This window comes from Dipodomys merriami, unplaced genomic scaffold, assembly GCF_024711535.1.
Source record: "Dipodomys merriami isolate MVZ:Mamm:240054 unplaced genomic scaffold, mDipMer1.0.p SCAF_41, whole genome shotgun sequence".
NCBI lineage: Eukaryota > Metazoa > Chordata > Mammalia > Rodentia > Heteromyidae > Dipodomys > Dipodomys merriami.
Window position 1 is genome coordinate 4,102,658 of NW_027205715.1, and position 12,219 is coordinate 4,114,876.

At 45.0% G+C, this 12,219-nt stretch overlaps 1 long non-coding RNA gene across 1 annotated transcript; it reads left to right on the top strand.

Annotated features, from left to right (window-relative positions):
• The first annotated feature begins 1,042 nt into the window (after positions 1–1,042).
• LOC138807083 (uncharacterized) lies at positions 1,043–11,061 on the top strand. Its single transcript, XR_011366042.1, has 4 exons — positions 1,043–1,103; positions 1,374–1,497; positions 9,432–9,522; positions 10,806–11,061. It is a non-coding gene; the product is annotated as an uncharacterized lncRNA (long non-coding RNA).
• The last annotated feature ends 1,158 nt before the right edge of the window (positions 11,062–12,219 follow it).

The window sequence follows — 12,219 nt, forward strand, 5'->3', positions numbered from 1 at the left end:
TTGGCAGGCTGAATCAAACTATGCTTTGGGTGCAGTTTTAATTTTTGTAAGTTCAAGTCTGGGGAGGATGAAGTAGAAATTCAGGGTGACAAGTAGAACAAACCAAAATGTGTTTTCCTAGTTTAACCTGCATTTAAAAGAACCAGGAAGAGCCAGGCCATGGTGGCTCACTTGTAATACTAGCTACTCAGAAGCTGAAATCGGAGGATTATGGTTCCAGGCCAGTCTGGGCAGGAAAGTCTGTGAGACTTATCTCCAATTAACTACCCCCCAAAAAGCCAGAAGTAGAGCTGTGGCTCAAATGGTAGAGTGCTAGCCTTGAGCACAAAAGATTAGGGACAGTGCCAACGCCCTGGCATAAAAATAAAAAACCACACACACACACACACACACACACACACACACACACACACACACACACACACACACACACAAACACACACACACACACACACACACACACACACACCACCCAGAGGAAGTGAGAGTACTATTGCAGGAAAATCAAACCAGTTATTTTTCCTACAACAGTAAAGCAAGGGTAAAATGAGGTGTGACCTTGTGGGGGTTGCTGAATCTTGTTCCTAGACAGCAATTTGAGACAGTGACTCTGAGAGGAATTTAGGTCTGAGATGATAGGGCCCAGGGTAGGGGTCCCCAGTCTGAGATACACACAGAGTCTGAGATACACACGGGTCCTCGGGGACCACCATGGTAGGTGGTATGGAACTTTCATCTGCTTCTCCAACTGGAGAACCTGGACCTGGAATAGACTGGATCATGCCAGGAGCCAGGCAAGGAGCAGACCTGAGCTGTGTACAGTTATACATGAGTGGAGGCAAATCTAGGCGTGGAGTGGAGGCTAGTAGTTGCACTGGTTGACACGGGGTCAGAGATGAACCCTGGCGCCATGGAGTCATCTACACCTGGCTCTGAGCTCCCATTTATGCTTTGCTTATCAGTAATATATCACTAGTCACCTCCTGTGTACAGGCCCTGGGCCAAGTGCGTGGAGGAGCTACCAGTTCCTGTGGGGGAGGAAGGGACATTTCATACAGAGAACCTTGGCTTAGTCCCCATGGCCTTCCTGCTTCCCAGTGAATGTTTGTCAGCTCATTCTACTCTGTCCTTTCATTTCATTTTCCCCTCTTTTTCTCTCCCCCTTCCTTCCCTTCTTTCATCTTTTCCTTTCTTCCTTCCTTCCTTCCATCCTTCCTGCTTCCCTCCCTCTCTCCATCCCTCCCTCTTTCCCCTCTTCCCTCCCTCCCTCTTTCCTTCTTTCTATCTAGTTTTCTCACTATGATCCGGAGTTGACATAAATATATCATTCTTCCTGGGCATTGGATCCTAATTTGTTTTCATTTTCTTTTCAGGAACAGTAAATGCTTGTTGAAAAGGTAAAGACAATATGAAAACATCCAAACAGAAAGGGCACGTCCTCATCACTTTTGTTCCTGCTCTTCCTCTATCACTACTGAGTTTCTTTTTCCTTTCCAGGTAAGACATTTTTCATGCATGAATTTCTGTAGTCTTTATAGACAGGAAGAGAATATGAGCTGTCTAGCTTTCTGCTGTGTTCCCTGGGCCTGGCCCATGTATGCATGGAAGATACTTGTTGAACAAATGATTGTGAGTTTCTGAAATTTGACTCTCATGAAAACCAAGGCACAGATATCCTCCTCCTCATCTACTTCACTCTTGCTAAGGCTGGGTCCCATTCCACAGAGCATCTGCCTTATTGCCGTCTTTGTGCTTCCCATATCTGCATACTAGCATCTATGTGTATTTCTGTAGGCAAGTGTGTAGATGTGTTAGTGGCCTCCCCCAGGCACCCAAATCGTAATCCTAAGAACCTGTCAATTTCTTGATTTCTATGGCAGAGGGGGCTGCAGCTGTGATTCAATTAAGGCTCTTGTGTCATACTGTCCTTTGGGGTTTCTGCTGGAAAACAGAATCAAGTCTGACCGAGTGCCTTTCTCACAGAATCCTCTAGTGTATAGGTACAGGGAGCACTGTGGTGCACCTCTGAGTGCCTTGCACCTGCTTTATCACACACAATAGTGACTGCACTTAGACTGGTTTTATGATGTTACTCTAAAGTGGTTTCTTGGGGCTGGGAAGGTGGCTCAGTGGTAGAGCGCTTGCCTTGCATGCATGAGGCCCTGGGTTCGATTCCTCAACACCACATAAGCAAAAAAGAAAAAAAGACAGAAGTGGCGCTGTGGCTTAAGTGGTAGAGTGGCTTAAGTGGTAGAGCTGAAGAGCTGAGGGACAATGCCCAGGCCCAGAGGTCAGGCCCCATGACCGGACCCAATAAATAAATAAATAAAGTGGTTTCTTTTTAGATTGCAATTGAGAAGCTAATTTATTTATTTTTAATCATGCCAGGTACCAAAACTGTAAGGGAATTTTGCTGTTTCCAAGATTTTGTTACATTTACTTTTTTCTCTTTGGAATGGAATATGCTGTCTCTAGGTTTTTGTTCAGATGACTACAGAACCTTGGAAATATGTAGATGCAAGACATACTGTTGTTACTAGTTTTTCATATATATATATACACAACATATATATGTATGTATATATATAAACAACATATATGTGTATGTATATGTATATATATATATATATATATATATATATATATATATATATATGCTTACAACAACAATAAGAACAAGCAATAAGAACAATAAGAACAGCAAAAGCCTAAAGATAAAATGGCTGGTTATCAGCCAGGTGATGGTGGCTTCCAGCAACTCCAGATACTGAGAAGTGGAGGATCCTAATTTGAAGTCAGCTGAAGCAGAAAATTCCTCAAAATTTCATCTCCATTTAACCAGAGAAATGATGGACTAGAGGTGTGGCTGAAGTAGTAAACCACCAGTCACAAGCAAGAAAGCTGAGCAAGTGCTCAAAGCTCTGAGTTCAAGGCTCATTACTAGCTAAAAAAAATTTTAAATAAATTAATTGCTAGTTATCTAACTCCATTCAGGCTGCTATAACAAAATACTGAAAAGTAAGGAGCTTACAAATGACAGTATGGAAGGGGGCAGCGGGGGCAGGGGAAGGGAAGGCAGGGGGGAGAAATCTATTTTTTCCTAGTTCTGGGAACTAAGAAGTCCAAGGTCAAGGTGTGACTATGTTGTCTGCTAAGGGCACATTTCCTGGTTCATGGACGGTGCCTTCTCGCTGTCTGTTTGCATGTTGAAAGGGGTGAGTTGACACTCTGAGATCTCTTTCGTAGGCCCTATTCCCAATTGTAAGGCTCTGTTCTCAGAACCAAACCTCAGAGGCTCTACCTCTAATGCTATCATCTTGGTGAGTAGCTTTCAAAATATGGAAACTGGGAAAGGAGGGGGTGGTAATGGGGACTTGTTTTCCCTATTCACTGGCTGCATCTGCTGTGGTCATTCACTCCTACCTACCTCCTCATGACTTCTATAGGCCTATAACCTTTTTTTTTTTTTTTGGTCGGTTGTGGGGCTTGAACTCTGGGCTTGGGCACTGTCCCTATGCTCTGAACTCTGGGCTTGGGCACTGTCCCTATGCTCTTCAACTCAAGCTCTACTTCTTGAGCCACAGCGCCATTTCCAGTTTTCTAGTGGTTTATTGGAGATAAGAGTCTCACAGACTTTCCTGCCCGAGCTTTGACTGTGATCCTCAGATCTCAGCCTCCTGAGTAGCTAGGATTACACAGGCTTAAGCCACTGGCGCCCGGGTTTTAGGCCTATAATCTTGTGACTCGTTCTGGTGCTATTTGCTCATTTTTTATCTTGGGCTTTATTTCCTTTTCTCCCTGATGACTTTCAATTCGACTAAGGAAATGGTGAGATTAGACCCTTGGACATCAAGCTACTGACTGGTTCTTCATGGCTATTCAGCCTCATATGCTTTTGGAGACTGGAAAGAGCAGGTGGAGCTGTCCTCCTAAATACTGAGAGAATGGAAGTAGACTGACATTGTCATAAATAATGCACTGGGCAAAAAGCCTCCACATCAGAAATAGCTCAACCTCAGGGTCTTTAATGCCTAAGAAATGATTCATAGCAGACAGAAAGCCTCACAGCTCAGAACAAGGCCTGAACTCATGTTGGAAATTTTATTTTATTAGTGTTGGAATGACCACACTGTACAAATGGAAGCCTAGATGCTGCTGACCTTCTCCAATGAAAAATGAGTCAAAGATTTGAGTAGAAGATTTGTAAAAGAAAATCTATGCAGCCGGGTGCTGGTGCTGTAATCCTAGCTACTCAGGCTGAGATCTGAGGACCACAGTTCAAAGCCAGGCTGGGAAGGAAAGTCTGTGAGACTCTTATCCCCAATAAACCACTCAGAAAACTGGAAGCGGTGCTGTGGCTCAAGTGGTAGAGCGCTGGCCTTGAGCTGAAGAGTTGAGGAACAGTGCCCAGGGTTCAAGCCCCATGGCTGACAAAAAGAAAAGAAAAATGAAAATCTATGCACAGCCATTATGGACAAATAATCATTCAACAGAAATGTGCATTTAAACTGTAAATGCAGAATGGCTAATATACCTTCTCCAGAAAAGCTAAATGCAAAACCGTTAGTAGACCTTTCCAGAAAAGCTAAATGCACAACTGCTAATATACCTTCTCCAGAAAAGCTAAACTTAAAACTAAAACTGAACCAGAGCCAGGGGTAATCCCAGCACTCAGGAGGTTGAGGCTGGAGAATGGTACTATGAGCCCAGCCCAGGCTACATAGTGAAACCTTCTCTAAAAAAAAGTGTGGGGAGGATTAAATGCTAGTGTGCATATTGATCTACTCCTATCTTGAGGGGATGGGAAATGGCCCATCACCCTATCTTTGTAAAAGAACTGAAGTCTTTTTTTTTTGTAGGTCATGGGACTTGATCTCAGGGCCTGAGCACTCCCTGAGCTCTTCTGCTCAAGGCTAGTGCTGTACCATTTTGAGCCAAAGTGCCATTTCCAGATTTTTTAGTGGTTAATTGGAGATAAGAGTGTCATGGAGCCGGGCGCTGGTGGCTCACGCCTGTAATCCTAGCTACTCAGGAGGCTGAGATCTGAGGATCGCGGTTCAAAGCCAGCCCGGGCAGGAGAGACTGTGAGACTCCTATCTCCAATAAACCACCAGAAAACTGGAAGTGGCGCTGTAGCTCAAGTGGTAGAGTGCTCGCCTTGAGCTAAAGAGCTGAGGGACAGTGCTCAGGCCCAGAGTTCAAGCCCCAGGGCCGACCAAAAAAAAAAAAAAAGAGTGTCATGGACTTTCCTACCTGGGCAGTCTTTGAACCATGATCCTCAGACCTCAGCCTCCTGAGTAGCTAGGATTACAGGTGTGAGACACCAGCATCCAGCTAGAACTGAAGTCTTATTTCAGTTCAATAAAAAGAAACTAATCCTTCTGGCAAAATCTCAGATAAGCCTGGCTTTTATGAACCTGTTAAGCTTTTGTTTTCTAGCACTAGGGTTTGAACTCTGTGCCTTACACTAGCTCAGCTTACTTGCTCAGCTAGTGCTCTATTACTTGAACCATGCCTCCAGGCCTGATTTTTGCTAGTTGTTTTGGAGATGGAGTCTCACAGTCTTCTCTGCCTGGGCTGGTTTCAAACCATGATCCTCTGTATTGCAGCCTCTTGTGTAGTGAGGCCTACAGCACCATAGTAAACAAATTTTTTTTTTAATGTGAGAATGCTGTACAGAGGAGTTACAATTACAAGGGCAAGATAACGAGTACATTTCTTATCAAGCACTGTTGCCTCCTCGTTTCCCCTTCCCATCCCTTCCCATACTCCTCCCCTCCCTCCACCCGATCCTCCCCCCACTCCCCACCAAAGTTGTTGTTTTTTGACAACATCTCATTGTTGCAATGGGTCCACCTGTATCCCTAGTTAAACGATTTGTTTTTTTCCCTTCCCCTCCACAAATTGTATCTACATCAAAAACAGTGAAAGTATGGGTTATACTGTGGGGGAGGGACATAAAAAGCAACATAGAAATCATCTTATAAATATGATAGAAACAATTGCATGAAAGGAAAAACAAAAACAAAAAAAAACATTTGAATACTTATCTTGGGGTTCATTCCCCTAACATCAACTTATCTGACCTTTTCTGCTTGACTAAGACGATCCTTAACAGAAAGAACAGTGCTGGAGGAATACCACTACCAAATTTCAAACTCTACTACAAAGCCATAGTAATCAAAACAGCTTAGTACTGGCACAAGAACAGACCCCAGGACCAATGGAATAGACTTGAAAACCCAGAAATTAACCTAAAGACCTATAGCCATCTAATCTTTGATAAGGGAGCTAAAAAAATAGAATGGAAGAAAGACAGCCTCTTCAGTACATGATGCTGGAAAAATTGGTTAACTACTTGTAGAAAACTAAAGCTATATCCTTGTATATCACCTTGTACCAGAATCAACCCCAAATGGATCAAAGACCTCGGAGTCAAAGCAGACACTCTGAAAACATTACAGGATGGAATAGGAGAAACCCTAGGTCTCCTTGGCACAGGCCGAAATTTTCTTAATAGAGACCCAGAAACACAACAAATCAAAGAAAGGTTGGACAAATGGGATTGCATGAAATTGCAGAGCTTCGGCAGGGCAAAGCACATAGCTAGCAAGATCAAGAGAAAACCCACGGATTGGGAGAAGATCTTCACTAGCCATACAACAGACAAGGGTCTCATATCTAAAATATACCTGGAACTTAAAAAATTAAATCCCCCCAAAACAAACTTTTATAAACCTGTGAAGGGCTCTGACAGAAGCAGAGTCCTCTGTAAATAAGCCTGGCTCTGCTCAGAAAGAGAAACAAGACCCAGACTAATAATTATGTTTAGAAAATAACATGTATTTAAAAGTGGAATAGAAGTTGAATTTTTAACATGTTAACTTTGTGGTTTGATATAGCTTAGATATATGAACTTCCTTTTTAGTGACAGTAACATTTTTCTTATTTATTATTTAAAGTTATACTTTCCAAATTAAAAACAGGGAGAAATAAAACAGATAAAATAAAGGGGAAAAACTAAAAATCTTAACACCCAGATAGAGCAGCTGTTTGTGTCCAAAGACCCAGGTGCCTAGGAGAACCCCAGCAGCCTCTGCTTATAGTGATCTAGAATGTTTGATTTTTCAGATTTCAGACTGCCCTCTGAGCCTGGGCTGGGCCCTGATGGGTAGACACCTAATCTTAGGCCTCAGCTCTGTGATCCAAAGAGCTGTGTGAATCTCAGTTCAAAGAAAATCAAGATGGGAAATATCTGCAGAGCAGTCGGTGCAGCAAACAAGTTTTAAAGCACCCTGGTTTTTGAAAACAGGATTATTAAATTAGCAAAAGGAAACGCATTCGACCCTGCAGAGCTTGGTTTCCAAATGTCTTTCTGGAATAATTAGCTCCAGGCAGCAGGAACCTGGTACATTCACCACAAGAAGGCGTGGTGGCAGGGCTGCAAACACTAGGATGGCCCTGGAGTGTGCAGAAGAGGGCTCGGGGAACTCATGTGGTGGCATATGCCTATAAACCCTGCACTCAGGACGTGGAGGGAGGAGGATCAAGAATTCGAAGCCAGTGTGACATTATAAGATCCTCAAGAAAAGAAAACAAAGGGCTGGGAAGATGGCTCAGTGGTAGAGTACTCGCCTAGCATGCATGAAGCCCTTGGTTCAATTCCTTAGCACCACATTACACAGAAAATACAAACAGAAAACAGAAGTGGCGCTGTGGCTCAAGGCTCAGGGACAGCGCCCAGGCCCTGAATTCAAGCCCCAGGACCAGCAAAAAAATAAAAAGAAAAGAAAAGAAAAAGGCTGGAGATGAAGTTCAATGCTAGAGTGCTCGTTTATCATGCACAAGGCCCTGGGTTTCATTTTCAGTACTGCAAAAGAAAAGAAAAAGGAGGGGCTGGGAAGGTGGCTCAATGGTAGAGCGCTTGCCTTGCATGCATGAGGCCCTGGGTTCGATTCCTCAGCACCACATAAGAAAAAGCTGGAAGTGGCGCTTTGGCTCAAATGGTAGAGCTGAGGGACAGCGCCCAGGCCCAGAGTTCAGGCCCCATGTCCAGACTCCCTTCCCCCCCCCCCCGCCAAAAAAAAAAAAAGAGAGAAAAGAAAAAGGAGAAAGCTTGGAAAAGGGACTATCCCACAAAACCAGGCATCTCTGCCAACAAGAGGAGGCTCATTGGCAGAGTGCTAAAAACATGGCTTCAAGATCTAGCTATAGTTTTGGCTCTACCATAAACCACCTAAAATATTGGGCAGTTTCTTAACTTTCACGTGTCTTACCTTTCATATCAAAGGGAGATAATCATATACTACTTGACAGGATTGTGGCAGCAAACAGAAGTTTTCTGTCTATTTGCCATCCAAGTGAACATTTATAGCTTCCTGTCATTGCTGTGGTCACTCGTGTAAAGAACGAGGTAGAAGACAGGCAGGCCTATGTTCATGAGGGTCACAGCTGATTCCCATTGGCATTGGAGCATAGCCGAGGTCATTGAGATGATTTGGAACCTTGCTGATTCACCATGGACAGGAAACCACAGATGAGATTTAAAGCTAACAACGCTGGTCTCCATGGCCTCTGAAACAGTCCGTCACTCCTGGTCCTCTCATCTGCTATTGTTGCCTTAATATAGCCTGCCAAACCCACCCCTCTCCTCAACAGACACCAAGTGCCCACCAGGCACAGGCCACAATGATGAGAAGGCTGGGTACACAGGGCTTCCTGGACACTGATTACCCAGCTACCTCTATTGTTAGGAGAGTGGGGGGCCTGCACACTGTGTTCCCATGTCTAGGGAAGCTCCTGCTGTGCCTCAGAGATGGGCTTCTGCTGAGCATCAATTGCCCTGAGCCCAAAGACAGTAGTGGTGACTGGAAATGGAGCAAAATCCTGACAGAAGCATGTTAAAATGAGAGGCTGCTTAAGAGATGGGATGGTCCCTTCAATTTCAACGTATTGGTTGGAGGAGGAGACTGGGGGTTGTGATTATGAAAGTCCAGTGCTCTTCTAGAATATTCTCCAACAAACTGCTGGGTTATTATTAGGTTATTATTATTGGATCTCTCACTGGACCACTAGTTCTGCTGCCATCAGAGAACTTATTAGAGACACAGAACCTTTCCTGCTCCACCCAGTGCTCCACAGCCCGGGATCATGGCTGAGTCAACAAGGTCTCCAGATGATTCCAATAGTCTTCCACCAGTCACTCAGGACAAGGGCGTTCAGCAGGTTAATCCAGGGTAGGGGAAAGGGAGATGGAGGGTCCTACCCTTTGGGTTTCCATGCAAACATCGGTCAAGGCCTTAAATCTCGGCCAAAAAAAAAAAAAAAAAAACGGAGAGTTTAGCCCAAAGTGTAATTTCTGTGGTTTCCTGGAGTTTTCACTTTTTCCAATTTGTAAGCAGCTGCTAAATCCAGGCATTTCCCATTTATAGACTTGGAAACAGGAGGAAAGAAACCAGCTATGGCCTACATTCTATCTACCCAGCCGTCAGGTCTCCCCTCTGGGCGCCCTTCCTGCCAAAGGTTAGTGTCCAACTGGTGCAGGGTTTTTCACCATGTATGCTCTGTGCTGATAGCTTTGCCCACAATAAACCCACCATCATAATGACTCGATGAAGTGGTTGGAAGAGGACACTAAAGCACAGAGAGTTTAAGCAACATATTCAATCACACAGCTCCAAGCTGTGGGCTCCTGGGGTCCTCAGGGGCTCTGATCCTGACCTTAACTTTAGATTTAACCACTTCTTCCCACCCCTCTGGGAAAGAAGGGAGAATACACCACCACGATGACCACACATGGCCATCCACACTCCCATGCCAGCCCAACACACACACCAGGGCAAGGGGACAGGAGTGCGGTGTTTGCTGCCTCTCCCAAGGAAGTCAGGAACTTGATGACTGTGACAGCTGGCTTGGCAAGAAGGAGACAGAGCTCACAAGGTGGCTTCTGTGGGTGGGAAGAGGGAACATGCTGTACCACACGCCAGGAGAGGCTGGGGGTGAGGGGAGTGCCGAGCCAAGACTGAGCAGCCTTGGTCCTCTCCAGGGGAGGCAGGTGGGGACACCTGGCAGAAGAGCCGCCTGGATGTGTAGACCCTGTGAGGAATCCCACCGCTGCCCCGCTCAGGAGCTCCCCAAGTATCAGCCGGGGATTCACCCTAAGGCCAGCCCCTGCGGGCATGATAAGACACAGCAGGATGAGGACATGTGGTCATTAACTAAACGAGTGGTGACATTATGGAAGAGGAAAGGTTTTCCTTCTGCTCTTCTCAGTTCCCTGGCTTGGGGTCTTGTAAATTCTGCTTACAAATGACAGATTAACAAGAGAAACAGAGTTGTGCTCACATGTCATTTCAGTGTATCCACCCACGGGTGCGGGGAGGGGGGAGGGGGTTAACTCAGAGGGGAGGGGCGCTCAGGCTGACACAGCATCTTAAGTTCTTAGAGAATTGACAAGACAAAGGGAAAAGACAGAGATCCTAGGGGGCAAGGCGAATGCACCGGCAGAATGATGGAGGATGGGCCCAGTTGGTAAGGTTCATCAGCTGTATGAGAAGCCCATGGTGGGGGGAGCAATGATACCCCAAAAAGCACAAGAACAAAACAGAGTATATAGCACATCAAGATTGAAGCTCCCTGGCTGGGGGTGGAGAGGGGAAGGGATGGGAAGGGGAAACAAAGGAGGAGGCAACAATGCTTGATAAGAAAGGTACTCACTATCTTGCCCATGTAATTGTAACCCCTCTATATGGTATTTTCACAATTAAAAAAAAAAAAGATTGAAGCTCCCCTCTCTCCTTGGGAAGGAAGATGGCTTTGTTCTCCTCCAAAGAACAAATCTCACCTACTCACCTGCTTTCTGCCCGGTTCCCTTCTGCTGGGATCACCTGAATCTGTGGACCCCAGGGAAGCCCCTCAAGCCCACATGGCCAGTGGGAGGAAGAGGAAGAAGAAAGCCCGCTGGTCACACCCCCCCACCCACCAGGGGAGGTGCCTTTCTCTAGATCAGGTACTACCTTCCAGGGGAAAGTAAGGCACAGACACCTTAGCTCTGCTTCTTGTAACTCAGTGGAATAAATGTCAGCTTCTGAGAGGATGCCAAAGAGATCACCAACAGGCCTTCTCAATTCTGTCTCAATTCTTGTTTGAAATGATTGTAGATTAATAGGATGTTGTAAAAATAGGAGAGAGGTCCCTTTCTCTCAGCCTCCCCAATGGGAACGTTTTTACATAGTAATAGTACCAACTCAAAATCTCAGGTTTTAACACAAACTTGGCACAACTGGGGAGGTGAAGGGCTGGCGAAGACACCAGCACTTCCCATGGATTCTCCCAGAATCTGCACGAAAGTAAGGAGCATCATGCTTTAAGCATTCCTTGACACCCTTCCTGAGGGCAGATAGGCAGGCATGGACAGAAAGTCAGAAACCAGGGGACCAAAAGGAGGCTGCAGTTTGCTTTCCTGAGGTCAAGAAATACAAACAAAGCAGGTCTGCTAGCCCAGTGCTGCAACATTGTGTCCAATAATGAAAAACAGTCACATCCCCAATGCATGAGTTCAGTTCTCACACAATAAGACAAATGTAGCTGATATTGTTATATCAAAGAAGAATACTATTTATCAGGGTAAATATAAAGCATAGGTTAACACTGGCTACCTTTATTTTTTGAAACAAGGTCTTGATATGTATCCCAGGCTAGCCTTGAACTCATTGTTCTCCTATTTCAGCCTCCTGAATTTCAGGTGTAAGCCACCATACCCAACTAACAATGGCTATCTTTAAGCAATGGAATTACTGGTGGTTCTGTTGTTTTGTTTTGTTTGCCAGTCCTGGGGCTTGAACTCAGGGCCTAGGAATTGTCTCTACGCTTCTTTTACTCAAGACTAGCACTTTATCACTTGACACAGTGCCACTTCTGGCTTTTTCTGTTTATGTGGTACTGAGGACTTGAACCCAGGGCTTCATGCATGCTACGTACTAAGCACTCCACCACTAAGCCACATTCTCAACCCTACTGGTGATGTTTATTTGCTCTCCATACCTTATAAAATGTATACCTTGAGTGTATATTACTATCATAATTTTTAAATGTATTATTATCAGCCCTATTTCCTGCCTTGATACAGCACCATCTGGGGCTCCCTGCAGCTGCTGGTTTTGAGGGGAGATGGAAAGGCATTTCCAAAAGAAGGGAAGTCTGCTATCCTCTGAGATAGGG